The 21969-nt window shown below is 39.6% G+C and overlaps 1 pseudogene; it reads left to right on the top strand.

Moving 5' to 3' along the window:
• Positions 1-18831: 18831 nt before the first annotated feature.
• Positions 18832-21071, top strand: LOC143640981 (elongin-A pseudogene; annotated as a pseudogene).
• The last annotated feature ends 898 nt before the right edge of the window (positions 21072-21969 follow it).

Here is a 21969-nt window from a genome sequence, read left to right as displayed (position 1 = left end):
AATTGTGAGGAGAGAACACTCCTCCTAAAAACTTTTGGAACTGAAAATTAAAACTATGGGTGAGCTTCCTAGTTAAACAACATTATACATAAATCTATGTTCAGTAAAATAAATATTTTTCATCTGAGGATGATGTATATTCCATGATAAATTTCGATTAGCATATATATTGCTACTTTTTATTGTCTGTTGTGTGTGTTTTATATATATATATATTCTCCAGATTTTTCAAAAAATGAAATACATGTGTCTGAACACACTCCTTATATTCATTCATGTTCATGTATGTTAATTTATAATCAAATTTTCAAAAGATTATTCTCAAAATTATTCAAATACCTGAAATACAAATTTGTTTACAGTACTGTAAACCAAGTTCAGTGAAGGGTGCATACAAATCCTAATATTTCTACAGTAACTTACCCAGTTTAACATCAATACAAGTAGATTCCCATGGGACATGATATGCAATTTGACGATCATTTTTATTCAAAACTGGTACATTACTATTTTATCAGTTTATGCTCATCATAGGATATATATTTCATCCACAAGTTCACAAATTTATAGGCATTTGTTTCACTTTCAATCACTTCCTGCTTGAGAACACATGTATTCCTCCATATTACTTGACTGGACTTTCATGAGACTTCTTTCCAAACACATTATTTTCAATTTCCATAATCACTTTTGAAGCAAAACTCACACATCCTTCATGATATACTATAACTCTAATATTAACATTAGTTGTATATCTGGTTGTAATGAATGATTGTATATCAATATAAGATTTTTTATATATTTTCAGATATCAATTCAATCCATTATATATGAGAAACTAGTTTTATAATTTATGCACGATATGGTGTATTCATGCATGATCTCTATACACATAGACCGAGGGTACACATTTTTGTACCCCCAATACTAATTTATACGTCTTCAATATATTGCTCCCAGAAATGGTGGAAGAAATACTCATGTCAACTGATCTACATATATATTTTATCACAGTAACTTTGTGGAATCAAAAAGCAATGTTCACACTTATGATTGTACCAAAGCCTAAATGGAAAGTGAGCATTGATTACTAAAAATATCCATGTACATGATGCCTAATGCTCTCATATGTAAATCCTATTGGTGACTACATATTTGTTTCTTCCTTAGATTATATATTCAACCTCAAGCCTGTTGAAAATGTCTAATCCTATCACTCACTTAATACTTTGCCTGATTTCCTAATGTTTCTATTGATATCTGCTTTCCAAAATATTTTCCCCAGTTCAATATTTTGACTGACCCTTCACATGTTCTGACATTTACATTTATTCTCTACCTGAAATGGTATTGGTAAAGAACTTTCGTCCAAATGCTATACTCACTCTTCTTCCTAAACCTACCGACTATCTTGCGAATCCTACCGACTATCCCTATTTGATTGGATGTTCTCTTCGACATTCAATCATCCAAGATATAAAACCCTATGCCATTGTATATCGATTTATCTGAGAAATCTGTACAGAACATAATTCAAAGCTAAGTATCCAAATCAAGGGCCCAATGCCATTCTGGGCTTCAAATCTTACCTAGATTTATGTTTACATACTTATATTTCACATATGTATTCTTATAAATATTGCAGGTTCCCAACACCATTATTCACCCCTCAGAATGATTCCTGACCCAAATCGAACCTGTTATTAACCCTAATCATACACTGTTCCCTCAATCTAACTTAATGAAGAGCAGGCACAGAGTTGTTCTTACAGTACAGGAATGTAGGGGATCTTCCACCTGCTGAGAACCTGAAAGTTCCATGCAGAAATGATCCCTGGAAAACATGTAGGCAGCTATGAAGGATATGAGAGAGCAATAGTAATCTTCTATGGCATACAACTTGGTCATGATGAAGGGATGTGTCTGAATGAGCCTGTATCTTCTTAATGTAGAGAAGGTGGACCAAACCTGGCTTGTCTGGAGAGATTTTCCTGGTAGCCTATTTTTGATATATCATTTTAACTTGTGAAATTGTCACAGGAATTAGGGACAGCTTCCATCTCATGTACCCTTGGAAGCAACTGTTAGGACAAAGTGGTTGCCAAGGCAGTGACCTCATTCAGTTCCTGAGTGTTGTGAACTCACTTCACTTCCTTGGTGATAAAACTCTCTGAACCTGGGATCCAGGAAGCCAGGCACACAGAGCCAGTCCCAGTCCCAGTCCCAGTCGGCTCACTTTTTTGGATTTGCATAGGACAGTGTCAGCCTTTCTTGGTACCTACTGATATGAGGATGGCCAAAGGCCAGGAGAGCTCTGAAGAGGGGCCTTTACAGAGAAAGCAGGTAGTGGCTCAAAGCTGGCTACTGACAACTTCACAGGGTTGGCCAAGGAGACCAGATCTGAGACAGGACAGGCCATTTCGGGGGAACATAATATGGCCCACCAGTCAGAGGACACTCTGGATAGTCACAGACATACTTGAGGGAAGGAGGTGCCTTTGTGGGTTTGGGAGTGAGTTTGTGGTTTTGTCTCATGTTCTGAGAATAGGTAGGATAGTCAGTTTGTTTGGTTTGGTGTGTACTGTTTCTCATAAGTCTTTTGACAAGGCGAGTGATTCTATGTGTGTGTATCACAATCTGTCCGTTGTTGTAGACATTAGAAAATAGAATGCATCTGTGGATTGTCCTGTTTAGTAGAAAGGTTCCCAGCATTCATCCTACCCATTTTAGGAATGAACTGCTGCTTGCCTTTTATATGGGCAACACCTACTATCTTCCTAAGTTCCTGTTTTCTTCCTGAATTCTGGCCACTCTCCAGAATACGCTCATGGTTTTGTGTCCAAGATATGTACTACCCCCAACCTCTGTGACATGACCATGTACTGGATAGCTGAAGGGAATAAGAGAATCTCAGAAAACTCAGATATCAGTGTGACCTGGAAAGTCTCATTGGAGAAACCCTGCTTTGGGCCATTCGCTTACCTATGGTTCTGTTTCCCTGAATTTCAGGAAGATCTTTTCCTCAGACCGAACTTTTTGAAGCTTGAAGAAAACAGTTTTCAAAGGGAAATGAATGGGCATTACCTGTGGATCATTGCTAATTTGTTTTGGAAAGGGATGTGTCTGAATCAGCCTCTTGGCCATGTGTGACGTTGTGGCTTACATTCTCAGCACCAGATAGATCTAAAGAAAGATCCCATGTATGCATCCACAACCAAAATGTGAAAAAAGATCAGTCATTGTGAATGAAGCCTCTTGCTTTCCTCTTTTAGGTTCCTGACATCCATCAAGTGAGAATAGGGAACCTTTGTGTCAAATGAGTTCTTCAAACCACTTCAGAGGAGCTTGGGTTTTCTCATGATTCCAAATTACATAAAGAATCTATACCTGACAGTCAGTATGCCTCAAATTTGAGAAGCAGAGCAGTATTAACGGCAGGCCTATTTTATCACTCCTGATTCACAAGAAGGGTGTCCAGGCCACCATGATTATGGCAAATGAGTAGCAAGGGAGCTTATATTGGACACTGTTTTGGGCTGAACCTTCATGGAAACCTCCAGCCAGAGGTTATGATGAGTGTGTATATATATAAGAAGATGAGTGCCATGTGGGAGTGTTTTGGTTTTAATTGTTGTCATTTGTGTGGTGGTAGGAAGAGATGAATGGGTCCACCTTGGCTTGAACGCTGGTGTGATTCTCCTTGGAGACTGAGTTCTGGAACTAAACTCAGAGAAGAATTGCCATGAATTGTGTTGGGATATTAAGAGGCCATACATGAAAGTCGCCCATGGAAACGGTGATCTAGTCCCAGGTGGCTTTCCACAGAGCACTGGGAATCTCAGCCTGGGTATCACATTATTTTATTCTGAAAGACTTGGCAGCCATTGTTGAGAGTCAAAAGATACATGGACGTCACATTGTAGACCTCAATGGGCCTGGCTTCATGTGACATTTTGGCCACTGTTTGGAAAACCTTACCTGTGAGAGTTCTCCGGAGCTTTCATTGAAATGAGCTTCCTCAACATTTAATGGTTCCTGAATGAATTGAAACCCACAGTGCCTCCAACTTTTACCTTGAAAAATGACTAGATAAATACCATGAAAATTTTTGAAATTCCCATGACCAGGTGGCTCCTTTGGATGTCCTGTTGCTGATCATGAGTGTACCAGAGAGTGCCTTGATTGACTGGGTCTCATGAAAATGGTGTAGAACAGAGATGACAGTAAGTTGGAGCCTGCTGAGTAGTGGGCCTAGAGAAGTGGTATACAGGTGTGTGATAAAACAACTGTTTTGTTTTCATGTGGATCTGCAGTTGGCTTCCAAATGGCTTGTGACTGACATGGTGCAGGTAGCCAACCCTTGTATGTAAAGGCATCTTTTTATATGGAGAGATTCCAGAGCAATGTTCACAATCAGTTTTCTATGGTCATCGGAGCAAGCAATGTGGGATAGAAGCCTGGTTGTTGAATTCTCCTGCAGACCCTGAACCACCACACGTGACAGAACTCCCTCCAGCACACTTTCCCAGTTGAACTCCTTGTATTTCATGAAGGAAATACCAAACTCCCAGTGCAGCAGCACAAAACATCACGAAAAGTGGAGGATGACTAAATGGCTTCGCAGTCCACACGGGGAGACACTTAGCCCCCAGTGGCCACAGTTGACCCACCAAGAGAGAATTCAGCACTGCTGCCTCATGTTCATTGGTAAATAAGAAACCATGTTCTTCAGGTCACATAGATGCAGACCCAGCTTTGATGGTCTCACTACAAAGGAAGCTAAAGCTCCTGACAACAACATATGTTTCAAGTGCCCAACCTAAGAAGCAGTTCTTCCAGAAGTCTCTAGGCCAGCAGAGCTCCATGTTTCTGGAGTGTTTACCCTGTACCTTACTGTTAGAAACTCCTCTTCCACTTCCAAGGTTGTGAACTCCTGAGCATATTCAATTCCAGATATGTATTCATAGATTTTCTACCTCATCTCCTCTACATGTGTTACTTGGGGCGAAGGTAATGTCAAGGCATTCTTTTGGATGAGATTGGGCAGATTTTTGTGTAGCACATATTTGCATACACATTGGATTCATTTTCCAATTTTCCATTTGAAATACTGAATCCCTCACACAAACCCATGCCCTACTAGACTCTGACTACTAATCCTAACATGATGGAGAAAAATCACCAAAACAGAATAGAAATACACGCAAATCAGAGGAGGCATGGTTGGACTTCCTTTTTTATTATATAGGTTAGGAGTTATAAATCTTGTCAATTTTTTGTTGAAAGCGTTCTCCATGTGTTTTTAAACTTATGAAATATGTTAATTCCTGTCTCCCCCATTTCTCTGTATCCTACTCAGCACATGTATTTTTATATGCACATATAGAATCATACCTTCTATCACACGTACATTCTTGTGAGGTGGTTAACTTGGCAGATATAAATTGTGAGAAGAGATCACTCCTCCTAAACGCTGTTGGAACTGCAAATTCAACCTAAGGGTGAGTTTCCTAGTTGAACAACTTTATACATAAATCCATGTTCAGTAAAATAAATATTTTTGGATACGTGGATGATATATATTTCACGATGAATTTTGATTGGCATATATATTGCTAGTATTTAATGTCTCTGTGTGTGTGTGTTTGGTTGTGTGTGTGTGTGTGTGTGTGTGTGTGTGTGTATACACTGTCCAGATTTTTCAAAATATGAAACATATGTGTCTTTTGGCCACTCTTTGGGAAGCCTTACCTGTGAGAATTCTCTAGAGCTTTCATTGAAAAGAGGTTCCTCAACATTTAATGGTTCCTGACTGAATTGAAACCCACAGTGCCTCAAACTTCATCCTTGAAAAATGGCTAGATAAATATAATGAAATTTTTGAAATTCCCATGACCAGGTTGCACTGAAGAATTTTTGGATATCCTGTTGCTGATCATAAGTGTACCAGACAGTGCCTTGATTGACTGGGTTTCATGACAATGGTGTATAACAGAGATGCCAGTAAGTTGGAGCCTGCTGAGTAGTGGGCCTATAGCAGTGGTGTGCAGGTGTGTGATAAAACATCTGTTTTGTTTTCATGTGAATCTACCATTGGTTTCCAAATTGCTTGTGACTGACATGGTGCAGCCAGCCGACCCTTATATGTAAAGGCATCTTGTTATATGGAGAGGTTTTAGGGCAATGTTCAGAATCAGTTTGCTATGGATAAGGTTGCAAGCTATGTGGGATAGAAGCCTGGTTAGTGAATTCTCCTGCAGACCTTGATGCTCCACACGTGACAGAACTCGCTCCAGCACTGTGTCCCAGTTGAACTCCTTGTATTTCATGAAGCAAATACCAAAATCCCAGTGCAGCAGCAATAAACACAACGAAAATTTTAGGATGATCAATTGGCTTCACCGTCAATACGGGGAGACACTTAGCCCCCAGTGGCAACAGTTTACCTACAAAGAGAGGATTCAGCACTGCTGCCTCATGTTTTTTGGAAAATAAGAAATCATGACCTCCAGGTAAGATAAATGCAGACCCATCTTTAATGATATCACTACTAAAGGAAGCTAAAGCTCCTGACAACAACATATATTTCAAGTGCACATCCTCAGAGACAATTTCTCAAGAAGTCTTTAGGCCAGCAGAGTTCCATGATTGTGGAGTTTATCCTTTCCATTACTTTTGATATCTCCTCTTCAACCCCCAAGATTGTGAACTCCTGGATATTTTCCATTCCAGATATGTATTCACAGATTTTCTAACTCTTCTCCTCTAATTGTGTCTTACTTGGGGTGACTGTAATGTCAAGGCATTGTTCTGAAAGAGAGTGGAAAGATTTTTTGTTGCACATATTTTCAAATACAATGGATACATTTTCCTATTTTCCATTCGAATTACTGAATCCATGAAACTAACCCATACCCTACTAGACTCGGACTACTAATCCTAATATTATGGAGAAAAATAACCCAAACAGAATAGAAATACAAGGAGTTCAGAGAAGGCATAGTGTATAGTTGGACTTGCCTTTTGCATGATAAAGGGCAGGTGTTCAAAATCTGGTTAATTTTTAATTGAAATAGTTCTCCATGTGTTTTGAAAGGTATCAAATATGTGAATTCCTGTCTCCCTTTCTCTGTTGCCTATTTAGCACATGTATTTTTATATGCACATATAGAATCCTACCTGGTACCACACTACATTCCTGTGAGGAGGCTGACTTGTCAGATACAAATTGTGAGAAGAGATCACTACTCCTATACGCTGTTGGAAATGAAAATAAAAACTATGCGTGAGCTTCCTAGTTGAACAACATTATACATAAATCCATGTTCAGTGAAATAAATATTTTTGGATCTGTGTATGATATGTATTTCATGATGAATTTCGATTGGCATATATTGGTACTGTTTAATATCTCTGTATGTGTTTTGTGAAAAATCTACACTCTCTAGATTTTTCAAAATATGAAATATATGTGTCTTATTATACACTCCTTAATTTCATTCATGTTCATGTATGAGGTTTTATAATCAAATTTTCACAAGATTATTTTCAGAAATATTCATCCACCTCAAATACATATTTGTTTTCTAGTACTGAAAACTCACTTCAGTGAATGATACATACAAATCCTTACATTTCTACAGTAACTGACCCAGTTTAACATCAATGCAAGTAGATTCCTATGGGACATGATAAGTATTTTGATGTTCATTTTTATTCAACACTGGTCCATTACTATTTCTTCAGTTTATAGACATCATAGAAAATACATTTTATCCTCAGTTCACAAATTTAATGGCATTTGGTACACTTTCAATCACTTCCTGCTTCAGATCACATGTATTCCTACTTCTTTTTGACTCGTCTTTTCAAGAGACTTTTTCCAAAAACATTATTTTTGATTTACATAATCATTTTGAAGCAAAACTCACACACTCTTTATGATAAACCATATCACTAATATTACCATTAGATGTATAACTGGTTGGATTGGATGATTTTATATCAATATAAGATTTTCTGTATATTTTCAGATATCAATTTATACCAATTTCTAAAGTTGTAACCAGTTATATTATTTATTCACAATATGGACTATTCATGTATTATCTCTATATTCATAGACACAGGGTACACCTATTTGTATCCCCAATACTAATTTATAAGTTTTCAAAATATTGCTCCCCATAATGGTGGAAGAATTACTCATGTTACCAGATCTAAATAAACATTTTATCACAGTAATTATATGGATAAAAAATGCAATGATCACACTTATGTTTGTACCAAAGCCTAAATTGAATGTGAGTATTGATTACTAAAACATCCATATCCAGGATGCCTAATACTCTCAAATGTCAATCCTATTGGTGAGTACATACATGTTTCTTCCTAAGATTATATATTCAACCTCAACCCTGTTGAAAATGTCTAATCCTATTACTCACTTTATATTTTGACTGATTTCCTAATGTCTCTATAGATATCTCGTTTCCTACATATTTTCCCAGTTCAACATAGTGACTGATTCTTCACATTTGCTGACATTTACATTCACTCTCTAACCAAAACCCTATTAGTAAAGAACTCTTTGTCCAACTCCTAGACTCACTCTTCTTCCTAAACTTACTATCTTCCTAATCCTACTGACTACAACATTTTGACTGGATGTTCTCTTCTACATTCAATCATCTGAGGTACAGTGTTTTATTCCATTGTATATCAATTTTTCTCAGACCTCAGTGCAGAATGTAATTCAAAGCTAACTATCCCAATCAAGGTCACAATGCCTTTCTGGGATTCAAATCTTACCTAGATTTCTGTTTTCCATCTTATATTTCACCTATATATTCTTATAAATTTTTCCAGTTCCCAATACCATTATTCATCCAGCAGAATGAATCCTAACACAAATGGAACATGTTATTAATCCTAACTATTCACTGTTCCATCAATCTAACTTTACAGAAGAGCAAGGACAGAGTTGGTCTTACAATACAGGAATGTAGGGGATCTTCCACCTGCTGAGAACCTCAAAGTTTCATGCAGAAATGATCCTTGGAGAAGGTGTAGGCAGCTATGAAAGACCTCAGAGAGCAAAAGTCATCTTCCATGCAAACAACCTGGTCAGGATAAAAGCATGCGTCTGAATCAGCCTCTCCCTTCTTAATGTAGCGTAGATTGACCAAACTAGGCCTGTGTAGAGCTGTTCCCAGGTGCCATTGGTTTCTATACCATTCTAAATTTATGAAAGTGTCACAGGAAGTAGGGGCATCCTCCATATTATGAGAACCTAGGAAGCAAATGTTAGGACAAAGTGGTTGCCAAGGCAGTGACCTCATTCAGTTCCTGAAGGAAGTGACCTCACCTCACCTCCTTATTGATGGAACTCTCCATATTTGTGTTAGAGGAAGGCAGGCAACCAGCCCCAGTACGAGCCCCAGTCCCAGTGGTCTCACTTGTTTGGATTTACCAAGGACAGAGTCAGTCTTTCGTGGTACCTACTTATGTGGGGATGGCCAAATGCCAGGAAAGATCTGAAGAGGGTCCCTTCCGGAGAAAGCAGGTAGAGGCTCACTGCTGCCTCCTGACAACTTCACAGAGTTGACCAAGGAAATCAGATCTGAGACAGGACAGGCTATTTCTGGGGAACATAGTATGGCCCACCAGTCAGAGGACACTCTGGATAGTTCCAGACCTATTTGGGGAAAGGAGGTTCCTTTGTGGGTGTGATTGTGGGTTTGTGGTTTTTTCTCATGTTCTGAGAATAGTTAGGAAAAAAGGTTTGTTTGGTTTGGAGTGGACTGTTTCTAGTTAGTCCTTTCACAAGCCGAGTATTTCTATGTCTGTGTTGCCACTGTGTCCGTGGTTGTAGACATTAGAAAAGAGAATGCCTCAATGGGTGTGTCCTGTCAAGGAGAAAACTTCCCGTCATTCATCCTGCCCAATTTATTAATGGACTGTGGCTGGCCTTATCAATGGGCCAAACCTACTATCTTCCTACGTTCCTGTATTCTTCCTGAATTCTGGCCACTCTCCAGAATAGGCTCATGGTTTTGTGTCCAAGATATGTTCTCCTTCCAAGCTCTGTGACATGACCATGTACTGGATAGCTGTAGGGAATGGCAAGCATCTCAGAAAATTCAGATATCAGTGTGACCAGTAAAGTCTCAGTGGAGAAACCCTGCTTTGGGCCTTTTGATTAACTATTGTTATGTTGCCCTGAATATCAGGAAAGTCTTTGCCTCAGGCCACCCCTTTGTGAAGCCTGAAGAAAACAGTATTCACATGGAAATGAATGGGCATTTGTGTTTTACAATAAAACCTTCACTGATTTTGCTCTCATTAACTTAAAAATACATTTAGATTGTATCTTAGTGTAAAAAGTAACATGGAACTTTACATATATTATTGATAATAAGTCCAATTATAGAACACAAATGATATACATAAATCTCCAACATGTTTTCCTTTTAAGCCTAGAATTACCATACAACCTTAGAACACCAGCTTGATACAATGCTCTTTTGAAGCTTCTACCTTACAGACTTGTATACCTGGAAGATATGAACACATTAACACCACAATTACATTGGTATTTTTGTATTAACCAAGTTTAGCTTTTTAAAGAAATAACAATAACATGGCACAATTTTCTAAAACAGTACTTGTTTAACCAGCTGTGTAATTTTTTATGATTACTTGCTCAAAACTTACACATATAACCAACTTACACAACCTTTTTTATTATTTATGTAAACCCTTTTAATTAATTAATCATATAGACTCTCTTATCAAGAAACACATTTTCCCTCTATTAAATCTATATCTTGAATCTTTTAGTTTCTCTTTTCCCTCTGTTAACCTCTTTCTGTTCACATTTTGAAACAATACATGTAAATTTTTGAATTTAAGCAGATTATTTTATAGACATCAACATTTTAATAGGGCCTTTTTGAACACCTAGAAAACTTATAGGCCTAATTTTAAAGACATCTTTATTTTTATCTGTTTACCCAATTTGAATTGAAGCATTTGAATCACGTGAATCAAAGATATTTGGATCCATTTTTAAATTTTTCATGAGTGCCCCTCATCTGTCAATTGTCCTATCACTGCATTATATATTGACATACACACATACAGACATACCGACATACAACACATAACACAAATGTAACACATAACACAATAGTAAAGGGCTTGTAGCTTTTTCAGGTGAAATCTCCATTGCAATGTTTAAAAACTCCACAGTTGATCAAAAATAGAACTGATCAGAAAACATTAACACGTCTGCAGGATCAAGATCATCAGCTGGAAAAAAAATACAGAATCTAAGAAAAAGCAAGAGTCCTAAAAAAGATGACTGGCCACTAATTAGTAAATACCATATAATGTACTTTTTGGTTGGGTCTAGTTTGAGTTCAGGTAAAAAGACACTTTTACTCCTTTTTATCTGTCTCCTTCTGAGAGCTTCAGTCTCTGTTTATTTGCATATCAACTTAAGTCCTGCCTGAGGTCTCGAAAACTGGAAAGGCTCGAATTCTGAGCAGAAACCTCATGCCTAAGGCATTTTAGCTAAAAGTCATAATTTCCAGGTTTGGATGTTGAAAATATTGATGCAAGTTTAAGATGCATTTCTCAAAATTTTATATCTTTACATTTTTTACACTAGAAAAACTTGCTCAACCAAAACTGAAAATAGGATCATTTTTTGATAATATAAAAGCCACCATCAGAAGAAGTTTCTATAGGATCATTAAGCAACTTTCTTTGTTCTGAAGTTTCTATAGTAGTATTAAGTTACATTAAATTGGCTGAAATTTATTTAAAAAGAACCACACACTACCATGTGTATCCGAAATTAAGCTTTAAAAATTTCCAAGACTGTTGCTAGTTAATGTCATTTCAATAAGCCAGACCAAAGTTTTAATTTAGCACCTTTTTAAAAAAATCTGACACACTGACGGGAACAGATACCATATCATAATTTATTATCTTTGCCCTAGTTAATGCACTGGTATATCTAGTGAAATTTTCTCAGGCTACCTACTTCAAAATTAAAACTCCTTAATTTTTTTTTATCCTAAGTATTTAAGTTTCCTAGCAGGAACTACCGGAAATCAAACTAAACAATTGTTTAAACCCAACTTTTAACTGTAAGATAGTGCCAAGCTTTAGAAACCCATTTAGATACAAAATTGTTACAATTAAAAAAATCATTTTTAGATACACATTCAGTCAAGATCATCCCTAGAAACAATCTATAATATCAACATATTACTGCATTCATTGTCCCTTTTGTTAAGTAAACAGAGGTGGAGTAATCCTTTTAGTGCAGGTAAGGAATAAGGGAGTTCCTCACAGCAAAATGGCTTTGGCAGCTGCTGGGAGTCCCTTAGCCTCACCATTTACTTAAGGATTCGTTCCTCTGTTTTGGTTTGACTCCAGGCACCAGGCATATTCTATATCACCCAACTTTTCAGTAGTCAGCTCCCAAAAAGTTCATCCTCTGCTTGCAGTTGTATTGAGTGCTAGGCTTCCCCAAGAGGGCAGAGTGGTGTTGATTTAAAGTCCCCACTGGGGTGTCAAAATTTATGTCTGAAGTTTTGGATCCCATCCCCAAAGCCAATTAATGCAAATTTAATAATGAGGACAGGGTTTTGAGTAAAGTTTAATCGAGATATCAATGTTCTTAGACCCCAGGCATTTCCCTCTGCAGTGGGCGTGATCAAGCCAACTCCAGGAAGAAAATAAAACACTGCTTCCCTAATCTCGCTTAACAAAGGGGAGTAAAGTTTATCAAAGTTCTTTAAAACACAGCTAAGAGAGGTGTAAATGGTGAGAACAGAAAAGCTGGCGTTTCTCTTGACTTTTGGTCCCTCACAAGAGAAGCATTAGGTTAAAATTTAGCTAAAGTTACTTCCACACATGTAAGGCAGTTTGGAACTCGGGACTCTGCATCAGTCCAAACAATGCCATCACATTTAACAAAAACACAGAAAAAAAGACAAAGATCATCATGCAGCTCCCGTTTGTTCACAACCCCAAGATCTACAATCCTGTGACTCAGGGAGAATGGAGGGAAGAGGGGGAGGAGCAGAAGGATTGAGTGATAGGATCATGGGCAAAGGGGTCAGATTGGAGGCAGGGACCAGGAAAGGTTTCAAGGACAGGGGCATGGAATGGCTTTGTCCCATAGTGAGAGTTACTCAAACAGAGACAAGGTCAATATAAACGTGACACAAACACAGACACACAGTTAACATTTAACACGAGTTCAGAAGTAAAGATTAGAACCTAGAAACTGGAAAAACCTGATGGTTTAGACCACAAAGATAGACATTGAATTCAACCTGAGAGAAAAAAGTAGCCGGCAAGACCTGATGGGTTGGCAGCAGAGTGACCTAATGAGGGCTCATCCGTCCCTCCTCACCAAATGAGGGCAGTTCCGTTCCTCCTCACCTAATGAGGGCACATCCATCCTTCCCCGAGTCCTCTAAGGCGTCCCTTGCAAGGACGTGGCCTGTGGCTTTAGAACACGTTTGTCCACCACCGCCAGGGGGAACTTACGCTCTCCGTTGCCAGCCACTCTGCCAACCTAAATCGAAAACCGAAAAACCAAACCTGAACAAAAAGCTCTGAGCGATCACAAGGAAAAATGGAAAGAGGTGCCTTTCTTACCCCCAGAGGGGTCCGTTGGGGTCTCCTTGTTCTGCACTGCGCAATTCCCAGCCAATGCACCAAAGGTAAGGGTCCAGCGAACGTCCTAGGAAGAGACCACCAAAAGACCGCGGTTCATGCAACTGCAAAAGGCGTTTATTGAGGATCCAATCCAGCATGCTGGGGCTCCATGCTCACTCAAGAAGGGAGAGCAGCCCAGAGCCCCAAGCAGGGATTGAGCAGTGCTTAAGTACACTTTTTGGGGAGGGCTGGATTTTACATATATCACAGTCTCCTTTAACAAATCACCATATACCGTGGGAAAATCAAACAACAATTTCTAAATATGATTAGTTCATTCACTGGCGGGAACAGGTCAGGCGGGAGTGATAGGTCAGTTCTAAAGCGGGGTAAACATTCAAACTGATTGGTTTAGGCCCTGCGATGCCTATGTGCCAGGCCACACAGGTTGCTAGATTATTAAACAACCAGGCGGTCAGGGGGAAGATTTACTGGGCAGTCCGGGAATTGTCCTACAAGCTAAAGGAATTTCAGGTTTTGCGTGTAGCAACGGAACTTAACAATACCTGGACATTTATATTTTAACTCAGGCCTTGCAGCTTAGAAACTTTGCAACACCCGGTCTTTTACACTCTAATTTTTAAACTTTAATTTCAATTTCATTTACCATTACAGATCACTCTTGGTTCACAAGAAGAGTGTCCAAGCCCCCCTGACTTTAGGCAAATGAGGGGCAAGGGAGCTTATTTTGGACACTGTCTTGGGCTGTGCCCTTCAAGGAAACCTACAGCCAGATGTTATGATGAGTGTCTTTATGGAAAAAGATGAGGGCCATGTAGGAGTGTTTTGGTTTTAATTGTGGTCATTTGTGTGGCGGTTGGAAGAGATGATTGGGTCCACAAGGGCTTGAACTCTGCATGATTCCCCATAGAGACTGAGTTCTGGAACTGACCTCAGAGAAATATTGCCATGAATTGTGTTGGGATTATAGGAGGCCACGAATGAGATTCGCCCTTGGAAGCTGAGATCTAGGACCAGGTTGGCTTTCCACAAAGCACTGAGAATCACAGCCAGGATAGCACATGATTTATTTTTTCTGAAAGACTTGACAGCCATAGTTGAGACTCAAAACACACATGGACCTCACATTGTAGACCTCAATGGGCCTGGCTTCATGTGACCTTTTGGCCACTCTTTGGGAAGACTTGTCTGTGAGAGTTCTCCACAGCTTTCATTGAAATGAGCTTACTCACCATTTAATGGTTCCTGAATGAATTGAAACCCACAGTGCTTCCAACTACATCCTTGAAAAATGGCTAGAAAAATACCATGAAACTTTTGAAATTCCCATGACCAGGTGGCACTGGAGAACCTTTGGATGTCCTGTTGCTGATCATGAGTGTACCAGACAGTGCCTTGATTGACTGGGTTTTATGAAAATGGTGTAGAACAGAGATTCCAGTAAGTTGGAGCCTGCTGTGTAGTGGGCATAGAGTAGTGGACTATAGGTTTGTGAATAAACCTCTGTGTTGGGGCCAAATGGATCTGCCATTGGCTTTCAAATATCTTCTGACTGACATACTACAGCCATCTGACCCTTATATGTAAAAACATCTTTTTATATTGAGAGGTTTCAGGGCAATGTTCAGAATCCAGTTGCTATAGTCAAGGGGGAAAGCTATGTGGGATAGACCCGTGTTTGAACATTCTCCTGAAGACCCTGAACAACCACACGTGACAGAACTCCCTCCAGCATTGTGTCCCAGTTGAACTCCTTGTATTTCATTAAGCCAATACCAAAATCCCAGTGCAGCAGTAAGAAACACCATGAAAATGGAGGATGACCAAATGGCTTCACAGACCACACAGGGAGACACTTAACTCCCAGTGGCCACAGTTTACCTACAAAGAGAGAATTCAGAACTGCTTCCTCATGTTCATTAGAAAACAAAGAACCATTTCATCCAGGTCACATAGATGCAGACGCAGACTTGATGGTGTCACTACAAGTGAAGCAAAATCTCCTGACAACAATATATATATATATATATATATATATATATATATATATATATATATATATATATATATATATATATATTTCATGTGCCCAACCGCAGAGGCAGTTTCTCAAGAAGTCTTTAGGCCAGCAGAGTCCCATGTTTTTGGAGTGTTTAACCTCTCCCTTACTTTTGGAAACTGTTCTACCTTATCCAATATTGTGAAATCCTGAGCATTTTCAGTTCCACATATGTAATCACAGGATTTCAAACTTCTCTCCACTAATTGTGTATTACTTGGAGCAAAGTTAATTGCAAGGAATTGTTCTGGATGAGAGTGGCAAGATTTTAGTGTAGCACATATTTGCATACACATTAGATTCATTTTCCTATTTTCCAATTAAACTACTGATCCCTGACACTAACTCATACCCTACTAAACTCTGACTACTAATCCTAATATGATGGATAAAAAGACACCTAACAGAATAGAAATACAGGCCTTTCATAGGAGGCATGGTGTATACTTGGATTTGCCTTCTGCTTTATCAAGGGTATGTGTTATAAATCTTGTCAAATTTTCATTGTAATATTTCTCCATGATATATATATATATATATATATATATATATATATATATATATATATATATATATATATATATATATACACATATATATACTCTCAAGATTTTTCAATATATGACATATATGTATCTTATTAAACACTCCCTAAAATCATTCATGTTCATGGTATGTGGATTTATAATCTACTTTTCACAAGATTATTCTCAGAAATATTCAACCACCTGAAATACCTATTTCTTTCCTAGTACTGAAAACTAACTTCAGTGAATGGTGCTTACAAATCCTAATATTTCTACAGTAACTGACCCAGTTTAACATCAATGCAAGTAGATTCCTATGGGACATGATGTGTATTTTGAAGATCATTTTTATTCAACACTGGTACATTGCTATTTTTTCAGTTGATGGACATCATAGGATATATCTTTTCATCCAGAAGTACACAAATTTATAGGCATTTGGTTCACTTTTAATCACTTCCTCCTTAAGAACACATGCATTCCTCCATGTTTCTTTATGGTCTTTTCACTAGACTTCTTTCTGAACACATTATTTTTCGATTCCATAATCATTTTTTAAGCAAAACTCACACACTATTCATGATAAACCCTAACCCTAATATTACCATTAGATATATAAATGGTTGGAATGAATGAATGTTTATCAATAGAAGATTTCCTATATATTTTCAGATATCAATTCAATCCATTATTTAAAGTTGGAAATAGTTATATAATTTATTCACAATATGGTCTATTCATGCATCATCTCTATATTCATCAACAGAGTGTACAACGATTTGTATGCTCAATACTAATTTACAAGTTTTCAAATTATTGCTCCCCATAATGGTGGAAGAAATACTCATGTCACCTGATCTACATATCCATTCTATCACAGTAATATTCTGGACACAAAATGCAAAGGTCACACTTATGATTGCACCAAAGCCTTTATGGAAAGTGAGCATGGATTTCTAAAACATCCATGTTCATGTTGCCCAATGCTCTCCATGTAAATCGTATTGGTGACTACATACTTGTTTCTTCCTAGTATTATATATTCAACATCAACCGTGTTGAAAATGTCTAATCCTATCACTCACTTTATACTTTGCCTGATTTCCTAATGTCTCTATTGATATCTGCTTTTCTACATATTTTCGCCAGTTCATCATTGTGACTGACTCTTCACATGTGCTGACATTTACATTCACTCTCTAACCGAAACCCTATTGCTAAAGAACTTTTATTCTCCAACTCATAGACTCACTATTTTTCATAAACCTACTGCCTATCTTCTAATCCTATGGAGTAACTCTTTTTGACTGGATGTTCTCTTCTACATTCAATCATCCGAGGTACAGGGTCCTATGCCATTGTATATCGATATATCTGAGACCTTGGTGCAGAACATAATTCAAGCTAAGTATCCCAAACAAGGGCCCAATGCCGTTCTGGGATTCAAATCTTTCCTAGATTTCTGTTATCATACTTATATTTCATGTCTATATTCTTAAAATATAACAGGTTCCCATTATAATTATTCATCCAGCAGAATCATTCCTAACCCAAATCGAATGTGCTATTAAACCTAAACATACACTGTTTTCTCAATCTAACTTTACAGAAGAGGAGGGACAGATTTGGTCTTACAATACAGGATGGTAGGGGATCTTCCACCTGCTGAGAACATCAAAGGTCCATGCAGAAATGATCCCTGGAGAAGATGTAGGCAGCTATGAAGGACCTGAGAGAGCAAAAGTCATCTTCCATGGCAAACAACCTGGTCAGGATGAAGGGATGTGTCTGAATCAGCCTCTCTCTTCTTAATGTAGAGAAGATGGACCAAACCAGGCCTGTGTGGAGAGCTGTTCCAGGGTGCTAATGGTTGATATACCATTCGAACTTGTGAATGTGTCACAGGAAGTAGGGGCAGCCTCCATCTCATGGGACCCTTGAAAGCAACTGTTAGGACAAAGTGGTTGCCAAGGCAGTGACTTCATTCAGTTCCTGAAGTAAGTGACCTACCTAACTTCATTGGTGATGGAACTCTCTGAACTTGGGATCCAAGAAGCCAGGCACCAAGAGCCAGTCCCAGTCCCAGTCCCAGTGGGCTCACTTGTTTGTATTTACCAAGGACAGAGTCAGTCTTTTTTGGTACCTACTGATGTTAGGATGGCCAAATGCCAGGATAGCTCTGAAGAGGGGCCTTTCCTGAGACAGCAGTGAGTGACTCACTGCTGGCTTCTGACAATTTCAAAGAGTTGGCCAAGGAGACCATTTCTGAAAGAGGAAAGTCCATTTTGGGGTAAAATAGTATGGCCCACTAGTCAGAGGACACTCCGGATAGTCACAGACCTAATTGGGTGAAGGAGGTGCCTTTGTTGGTGTGGGTGAGAGTTTGTGGTTTTGTCCCATGTTCTAAGAATAGGTAGGAAAGGCAGTTTGTTTGTTTTGGAGTGGACTGTTTCTAGTAAGTCATTTGAAAAGGAGAGTGTTTCTATGTCTGTGTATCCCACTGTGTCCGTGGTTGTTGACATTAGAAAAGATAATGAGGAGGCCACGCCAGTGACAGCGATGGCGGCGGAGTCGGCGCTCCAAGTTGTGGAGAAGCGGCAGGCACGCCTGGCTACAAACCTGGACCCCAAGATGCTATTGAAATATTTGAAGAAACTCTCCACCTTGCCTATTACAGTAGATATCCTTGTGAAACAATGAGGCTGATGAACAGGACTTTGAGAAAAGCAATTCCCGAAAGCACCCTCGGGATGCGGTTCAGAGGGAGGAGGAGATGGAAGGGTACTACCAAGAAAACAGCAAGGCGTCAGGCAGCCGATCCTATAGTCCCGAGCACAGACAGAAGAAACACAGAAAACTCTCCGAATGTGAACAACCTCACAAAGTGTCTCTCAGTCATGAGAGGAGAGATGAGAGGAAGAGGTGTCACAGGGTGTCACCTACATACTCATCAGACCCCGAATCTTCTGACTATGGCCATGTCCAGTCCCCTCCATTCTGTGAGACTCCTCATCAGATGTACACAGACCATTACAGGTAACCAGAGAAGGCCCATGAGTCCATTGTTTCACACCAGAAACCCGGAAAAGGCCACAGTAATGCCTTTCAGGTCAGACTGGGAGTTAGTCAAGAACATCACCTGGGAGAACCCCAGGGAAAGGGGATCTTGAACCAAAACAAGGAACACAGATCTTGCCACAAGAAAAAAACGCCCTATTGATGCAAAGAGTGATGATAAGGCCTCTGCTTTGGGCAGAGAGAAGCCACACAAGTCCCTCTCAAAAGAGGAGACCCGAAGGCCACTCCAAGGGGATAGTGCCAAAGAGAGACCACCTTCTAGTGCTGCCAAGAAAGAGAAAGAAAGAGAAGGCATCAGCCTCAAAAGAAAGTTTTTATTCTCAGAGGTTGCTTCAGACAAGCACCTTAAAAAGCCAAAGCACAAGCATGCTGCAAAAACCAAATCGGACATAAGCAAGCAACGCGTGGACAGCACAGACATAAGAAGAGAGGCTGGAGACCTGTTGCTTAGAACAAAAGAGAATGTTTCTAACAATATAAAGGCTGAAGAAGGGAAAGTAAAGACTTCTAATTTGGATAGAAAGTCACTGGGCTCACTCCCTAAGGCAGAAGAGGCAGACGTGGAGGATGAATTCGAGCAGCCCACCATGTCATTTGAATCATACCTCAGCTATGACCAGCCCCAGAAGAAAAAGAAGAAGATTGTGAAAACTCCAGCCATGGCACTTGGAGACAAAGGACTTTAAAAAAGTGATTCCAAAAGCACTAGTAAAAACTTAAACTCAGTTCAGAAATCACCCAAGGGGAATGAGAGCAGGTCAGAGAAGCTGCAGCTGGCTGGAGCCAACTCAACCAGGCTGAGAAAGGTCCCTACTGAGGCACTGCCGTTATTGCCAGACCTCCCCTTAATCACCATGCAGAGCAATTACCATCCACTTTCTTCCCTTGAAGTGATGCCCTCCTTCCAGCCAAAGAGAAAAGCATTCTATTCACCCCAGGAAGAAGAAGAAGCTGGATTCACTGGACACAGAATGAATTCCAAGATGCTGGTGTATTCCGGTTCCAAGTGTGCCTATCTCCCCAAAATGATGACCTTGTACTAGCAGTGCATCCTTGTACTTAAAAACAACATCGATTCCATCTTTGAATTGGGAAGAGTACCGTTTTCTATTCTTGAACCTGTTTTTGAGAGGTGTACACCTGATGAGCTATATCACATAGAGGAATACAATCACGTATTAATTGAAGACAAAGATCAATTATGGAAAGTTCATTGTCACCGAGACTTTAAAGAAGAAAGACCAGAAGAGTATGAGTCCTGGCGGGAGATGTACCTGCGGCTTCAGAATGCCCGAGAGCAGCAGCTACGAGTGCTAACAAAGAACATCCAATGTGCAAATGCCAATAAGCCCAAGGGCGGGCGAGCAAAGACGACCTTTGTCAACTCTGTGGCCAAGCCACCTAGAGATGTCTGCTGGAGGCAAGAGAAGTTTGGAACAGGAGGAGCAGCTGTCCCTGAGAAAGTCAAGATTAAGCCAGCCCCGTATAGCACAGGAAGCAGCCACATTCCTGCCAGCAGCAACAGCTTGAACCCCAGCTCTGAGCAGCCAGTCTATGATGGCCCCAGCACCAGCAGTGCCCACTTGGTGCCAGTGGTCAGTAGTACCATCTCCTATGATCCTAGGAAACCAGCTGTGAAGAAAATTGCACCAATGATGGCCAAGAAAATTAAAGCTTTCAAGAACAGATTCTCTCGACGATAAACCAAGCACTTACTTTGGAGATGGAATTTGGGGGGCAAGATTACAGGGACAATCGGGGATAGAGAGTGGGACTTCCAGGGGAGCCCAGAAGCTTACTTTGTGGAGCCTCTTGGCCTTGGAATCCTGCATGGTTGCAGGTGCTTCCCTGCACACCTACCTGTGCCCTGCCTGGAGCACACTTCAGAATTCTGAAGACGATGGGAAGCCTCAGTCTCACTGAGGATTTTAAGGTCAATTATACTTTTGTTGTTAATTAGCATCTTTGTAAACTATTAGACATAGTTTTAATTAGTAAATATTGCCCCCAGATTGTAAAAAAAAAGAAAGAAAAGAGAATGAATCAATAGTTGTGTCCTGTCTAGTAAAAAGCTTCCCAGCATTCAACCTGCGCAATTCATGAATGTACTGTGGGTTGCCTTAATGATGGGCAACACCTACGATCTTCTGAAGTTCCTGTTTTCTTCCTGAATTCTTGTCAATCTCTAAATAGGTGCATGTTTATGTGTACAAGATATGAACCACCTCCACGCTCTGTGATATGGCCATGTACTGGATAGCTGAAAGGAATGGCAAGCATTTCAGAAAACTCAGATATCAGTGTCACCAGGAAAGTCTCAGTGAAGAAACCCTGCTTTGGACCTTTTGCTTACTTATTGTTCTGTTGCCCTGAATGTCAGTACGGTCTTGCCTCAGGCAACCACTGTGTGAAGCCTGAAGAAATCAGTTTTCAAATGGAAAATGAATGGGCATCACCTGTGGCTCTTTGCTAAATTGCTGTGGAAAGGTGTGTGTCTGCATCAGACTATTGGCCCTGTGTGAGGCTGTGGCTTACATTCTCAGTACCTGATGGATCTAAAAAAGATGCCATGTGTGCATCAAAAACATAAATGGCAAAAAG

The sequence above is a fragment of the Callospermophilus lateralis genome, unplaced genomic scaffold, assembly GCF_048772815.1.
Source record: "Callospermophilus lateralis isolate mCalLat2 unplaced genomic scaffold, mCalLat2.hap1 Scaffold_814, whole genome shotgun sequence".
Lineage (NCBI taxonomy): Eukaryota > Metazoa > Chordata > Mammalia > Rodentia > Sciuridae > Callospermophilus > Callospermophilus lateralis.
The sequence above is the reverse complement of the archived record's forward strand: the minus strand, read 5'-3'. Positions and strand labels throughout refer to the sequence as shown.